Genomic DNA, 6,544 nt, shown 5'->3' on the forward strand with positions numbered 1-6,544 from the left:
GATGCGGTGTTTACTTGACAAGCAGTAATAGATCGTAAAGGTCCCACGAATAAGAAGATTTTTTTAGGTTTACTTGGCTTTTACGTCCCATAGCTACTCAAGCTATGAGGGACGCCGTAGTGAAGGGTTCCGGAAATTTCGACCACCTGTGGTTCTTTAACGTGCACTGACATCGCGCAGTTCACGGCCCTCTAGAATTTCGCCTCCGTCGAAATTCGGCCGCCGCGGCCAGGATCAAACATGCGCCTTCCGGGCCAGCAGCCGAGTGCCGTAACCACTGAGCCACCGCGGCGGGTACGAATAAGAAGACAACTAATTTCTTTCGGAATAGCGAATCAACTTGGAATGAACTTCCTGTACTTGTTTTCTAAACATCCCCCATTTATGTTTTGCACTCGGCTAGCGCTGCAAATAATTGCAGTGCTAAAGAAATCTTCATTCCCTCAAAACTACTTGCACACGAGTAAGCGTACTCAGGCGCAGTGATCTGCAATATGTTCGCAGCGACTAATTGGTAGCTTGCACTTCAACGTATTAAGAATTAAATGCTGAAGCTCCTAAATTTTGGTGACTGCAATATTCCTGTCATACGGCTAAACTGTCATTATCTAACAGTGACACTCGCGTTCAAAGTCATTCGCGGAGAATCACACGATTAACTGCCCTAAAATTGGCTGAAAAAACCATAGCCTCGCAGCAAGTTCGGCAAGCTTATTCCATTCACATGAAACGCTTTTCACAAGGTACACGTGACCAGTCAGCTCAACTGTAAGGCGAATATTCTTGTACGATGTCGGCGTGATTTACACTGGGGGAGCGGTTCGGAGAAGTGCCGGCGTCGTCTAACCAGACCAGATCTGTGCGCTCACCATCTGTGGACACACTTGCCGGTCAGTCCGCTGCCAGCGCTGCATTTAATCCAATTTTATCTTCGACTGAAGAACGGTAGTGAACGAGACAGTGTATTTCTTGAGGCAGCTCAGGGGTGAAAGTACATGTGCCTCTGCGTGGGCTTAGAAAATGCTCGCTCAGCAACTAATGTACCGTCCCTAAGTTCGCCCTGTCTCTGCCCAATAAGCTCCTGTCGTGGAAGGCAAGAACGGCGTCTTCGCCTTAGAAAAATAGGGAAGGGAAAGCGCATGCTGGAAGAAGTTCGTTTCAAATGGCCCTTCTCTTCTAAGAGGCGCACCTTATCGCCAGTGACACCTAATGAGGAGAAATGCGCCCGCTGCAAGTCACACTAAATGTTCCTGTCTTGAGACACATGTAACTATATGTCACTTGTTTGGCACGAGCAGTGGTCCGCACATTGGCGAATAGGTGGAAAAAAAACTGCTGTTTGGCACGTGTGACGCAGTAAATATATCACGCCTGCGAGCCCGGTACAAGGAAAATGCACGGCAAAATCTGACACAATCACAAAACAGGGCTTTAATGGTTGCGTGCCAGTCCCGTGTATTCCTACAAATCGCGCTTCTTCACCGTAGCGTTTCTCGATTCTACGTTTTTTTGTGCAAAATCAGAACATTTTGAGAAGTTTTTCACTCATGCGTTGCAGAGGACACGTTTTCTTCGGCCGAAAATCATTAATTAGCCTGGAAGCGGTCTACCGCGCGTAAGTTTCAGCATGCGCCGCCGGCTGCCGATCCGCACTAGTGTAGCGGCGGTGCCACCATCTGTAGTTTCGTCTTGCTGTGAATAGATGCGAAGACCTTCATGAAACGTCGATTGGGTATATAGGCCTACCCCTTACACAGCAATCACAAGGAAATTAAAGAAGAAATCAACCTAAAATGGCAGCTTAGCGTTTATTTGCAAGTGCGGCTGCGTTCTTGCATCAACAAACCTAGGTCTGATCTCACTTCGTACGTTCAGCACCGTCGTCGTAAGACGACTCTTTGTCGCTCACTCGCTCCCACAGTGCGTCGTCCTAAGTTGTTGCTTACGCAGCTCTTCTTTAATGTGCCGTGGACCACGTCATCTGGGAAATAACGCCAAGGCGACGATTCCCAGCTACAAACGGTCGCAAGCGGAAGCCTTTGCAGGCGGTCCGTATGTCGGCGTCTTCAGCTGCAACCGGTTCAATGTACTCCTGAAGCCCTCTGTTCGTAAAGGGCTTGTTTAATACGACATCGAATCATTATGGGCTCATCCTTGTACCGCCCTCCAATAACGTTCTCAACAAAACCGGGCAGGAAAGCTTCCTTTGGCATGAGCTTCGTTGTGAAAATCACAAATGGCGACAGCTCTCAGCTGCACATGCATGCATGACAGCCAAGAGCGAGGGTTCAGTTGCTGTAAAATGAAGTTTCACCTGTTTGGAGCCACGTTCAATGACGGTGGAAGACAAAGGCATGCCGAACCACGCAGGGGTTTCTTCGGGCTTTGCGATTTCTCCCACAGAACAAATGAGGGTTAATGACGTAGTAGTAGAAATCCCGAAGAAATGTGCTTGGGCACGGCATGTAATGCGAAGGAAAGGTAATCGATGGTTTGTGAGGGATAGCCGACTGGATTTCAACAGAAGACATCGTAGAGGGGGGGGGGGGGGAGGGAAGGCTAGGTGGGCGGATGAGATTAAGAAGTTTGGGGGGATAGGGTATCTGCAGCTGGCACAGGTCAGCGTTAATTGAATAGGTATGGGGAAGCCCTTTGTACTGCAGTGGGCGTAGAGAGGCTGATGATGATGATGCTGTCGTGCTCTTCTCAAATGTGAAGTACAAACCGCTGGAAACTGACGAGCTTATCAGCGAACTCCTCCGGCGGCTTCTTGCATATCAATGTGTGCCAGCAGAGGGAAAATCGCTTGCGCCTCATGAAACAGCGCACCCGACTTCGGTGCGCTAACTCTCCAAGATGCACTCCTGCTTCACGCACAACCTACAAAACTTTGAAGTCACGGGTAGCGAGCGCGCACGAATCTGCCGCACTAAGTCCGCATTTGCGTCCTCAAGTTTACGGTGTAGCGCACGACGCCGACGAAAGAACATTGCATTTTTCAATTACATTTTTTTTTTCTGCTCGCCAATATCGCAGGCCCTTTCTGAGACGCCAAACTGGCTTTGAGCGGCCATGTTGCCGTTCTTTTCATCGAGCTCACGGACTTTCTGCTAAAGAGCCGCTGTAAACTACCTCCGCATGCCACTTTTCACTGCTGACGAGGAATTACGCAGAGATCGAAACAAACAGCGCACGCGAAGACGAACTCTTCAGCAACTGAAAAAAAAAATGGTTTGCGGTTTAGCATTGCTCAGCAAGAAATATTGTGCGATAGCACAGTTTTTTTGCAGGTTGTGACTGCGGTGGTGAAAAACTTTTATTCAATTTTAAAAGTTTCCAAGCCGAAAATGGCATTTTGCATGGGAGCCATTCCTAGCCCGGGACGCCACAGGACGATGCCGCCAGCCGTGCCCGTTGGACTATTGCCCTTTGAGGCTCCAGCCCCCAGTAGTTTGATAGCACTGAGACCCAGGTGTTTCTATTTGAGGAAAGGGAAGGCGGGACGGACGGATTCCTCTGACACGCCTCCACCATGTGAAAGTTGCCGCAAACGCAACCACAGTGTGGACACCACCCGTCGATTTGAGGATCAAAGTGTTTGGCGGTTGCGGGACACACTAGGGTAATCATATGCAATCTCCTCAGTATACACTCCTCAGCCTTACTCAGCCCCTTTGCGGGATCCGGAAGCAAGCGGTAGCGCTCGTAGTAGTCGTTAAAGGGAAGCTGAAGCAGTTTTTTGAGAATTCGAGGTTATTCAAGAATTCAAATCTATCAGGCTTCTAGATAGACCATGCAATGTATTTTTGCACTAGGATTTAAAATGGTGACATAATCGTCAATTAAAACCGCGACGATGTTCAGGCTTCTCCTCACTACGCTGAAGGAGTGCGAGGAAACTCGGCAGTGACGTCATTATCGCCGAAACTTCAGATGTCCGCTGCTTACACCTGCATGCTGCTGTGCGTCGTCAGATGGCGCCAAACAACGCATTGTGAGGTTCACCTTCCATGGCGTCGGTTTTCTTCCATGAAATAACCCTTTCTTCGCTGGAAACGTAGTGGCGTCATACATGACGTCATTATCGGGGCCTCTGCCTGTCGCTGTGCACTTCAGAGAAGCCTGAACGCCGACGACGACTTTAATCGGCTGTTACGCCACCATTTCATATGCTAGAGCAAAACAATTTCGCAGGCTTTACCTGCACATTTCGGACATTCGGCAACCTTAAAATCATGGAATTCTAAAACCGCTTCAGTTGCCCTTTAAGGATTTCGAGGAAGCGCAGAAGCGGTTGTCTAACATGATTTGAGCCAGAAGAGCTGGGGTAAGCTGCCCGTTTGGTAAGCGCTCGGGCGCCCTGTTCAGCGGCCTCACGATCCGATTCAAAAAACATAATTACCGACTTGCGAGGGGCATGTGAGAAACGTTGAACAAGTCTGGACTCCCTACCTAGCCTATCGAATCTATCCAAATTGCATTCGGGATACAAACAACGCACACCGTTACCTTATATGGGCCCCCGCTCATCAGGGATTAGCAGAAAACGAGGTAGCAGACGCCGCCACCCGCGCGGTTTCTCCGCGGGCTGCTTTCTCATCCCCACCTTATCATGAACCCGATTTTAGTCCGGTGTATACCTTCAGAGATATTACAGGAAACTATCAAGACAGTCATCGCCTTTACCCTTCGCCTATGTAAAGGCCTCAAGAAGGCGGATGAGCGGCTTCTTCTCCGCCTTCTCACCAATATATTGCTGTGCCCGCTCTTGTTACATTGGGGGGCAGTATCGCCCGGGGTACATGAGCGAAAGTGCCGTCTAGTTAGGGTGGGAATGGGTTTGCCAGCGACGCCAGGGGGTCTTGTGGGTTTTTCAGAGTGATTACTGCGGTGGAGGAAAGGTGCGTCTTTCGAGGCGAAAGTGGTCTGTTATGTCGGGAAACGAGTTCAGGCCATCCCTCGAGAAACTCGGGTCGGAGGAGCTCACTGACCGGCCGACGAAACCTCGGGCGTAATTGTGGGCTTCCCCGTTCCCCGGGCTGCCCAAGGTAGCTGGAGCCCATAACAGCTCGATCTCCCATGGGCGGGTGTGCTTCTGATAATGTAGAGGGAGACGGGGGATACGCGGCCCCTCGCAAAGTTGCGTATGCTGGCTTTTGAATCGCTGAAAATATTGATTCAATTTATTTTTCTCTTTTTGATGGTTTCTCTTCTAACTCACCTGAAGGCCAAATTTGCACGGTCCGCGATTGATGCGCTAGGTCCCGCAGGGAGCTTTCGCTTCAAAAAATTGGCAGTGGCTTAGCTCGGCAATGTCAGGGTATAAGTAGGGAAAGCAGGACTCAGGCCTCTCCTCCGGCTGCTGTCGCTGCTGCTAGCTCTCGAGACATCGGACGTTAAAGGTGCCCGTCTCGCGGCGGCATATTCACGGCGTTTAGCCAGTCGTTTAGCCAGGCCTCCTTCGGCTTAGCAGACTTCTCGCTGTCCATACGGCCGCCTCAACTGTGGTTGCGGCGCACGCGAGCTCTGCTTTTCAATCCTTCCGACATGTTATCAGCGACGCGACACAGCTGGCGAAGCGAGCGGAGGCCAGCACAACGACAAGGAAAGCGATGTGACGTCATACCAAATGGCGACGGTGGCTCCACGACGAGGCGCGTGGCGTTACGTCATGCCAGATGGCGAGGCGAGCTCGCGGCGCCCGCCAGCTGCGGCGGTTGCTAGCCAATGGCTCAAGGTCGGTCTCTGTGCCTCCTCGGAGTACCGCCACAGCGAAATCGCAAGTTCGTGGCCAATGTAGCTTTCGATACAAAAACGCAGGCAATCATGCATGGCTTATGGCTTATGGGGGTTTAACGTTCCAATGCGACTCAGGCTATAATGGACGCCGCAGTGAAGGGCTCCGGAAATTTCGACCACCTGGGGTTCTTTAACGTGCACTAACGTCGCAGAATTTTCTAGAATTTTACCTTCGTCGAACGTATGGATATCGATATGGCTTAGGCTGTTTTCGAGCAGGCACGCCACATGCTGCTAACGACCGTTATATAAGACTAGGAGCGACTTTAGCTTGCTTTTTTTCAAGAAAGAATCTCTACTTATGTTCCGCTTTATGCGATAAAATTTAATGTTTCACGGAACTCTTTGAAGATAGTGAAACAGAACAATGTTATGATTTTAATTTATGAGGCTTAGGCTATAAGCAATGAGGCTTATGCTCTAAGTGACGCCGTATTGGAGGGCTCCTGATAATTTCGACCACCTGGGGTTATTTACCGTGCTCTGACATCGCACAGTACACGGGCCTCCAGCATTTCGCCCTCGTCGACCGTAGGGGCAGGGATCGAACCCGCATCTTTCGGGTTATCAGCTGAGTTTCATAATCAGTGAGACACCGCAGCAGCTGGTATACGTGTGGGCATATGTTCGCCGTTTTAATCCTCTCATATCGCAAATTTGTCTCATTCCGTCATTTAATTGATGCAGTAATTATATTTTTGACAAATAAGCGAAAAATTGGAAACTTTTAAAATTGGTTTTTGAG

The sequence above is a fragment of the Amblyomma mixtum genome, chromosome 2, assembly GCF_055824585.1.
Source record: "Amblyomma mixtum isolate Tamu chromosome 2, ASM5582458v1, whole genome shotgun sequence".
NCBI lineage: Eukaryota > Metazoa > Arthropoda > Arachnida > Ixodida > Ixodidae > Amblyomma > Amblyomma mixtum.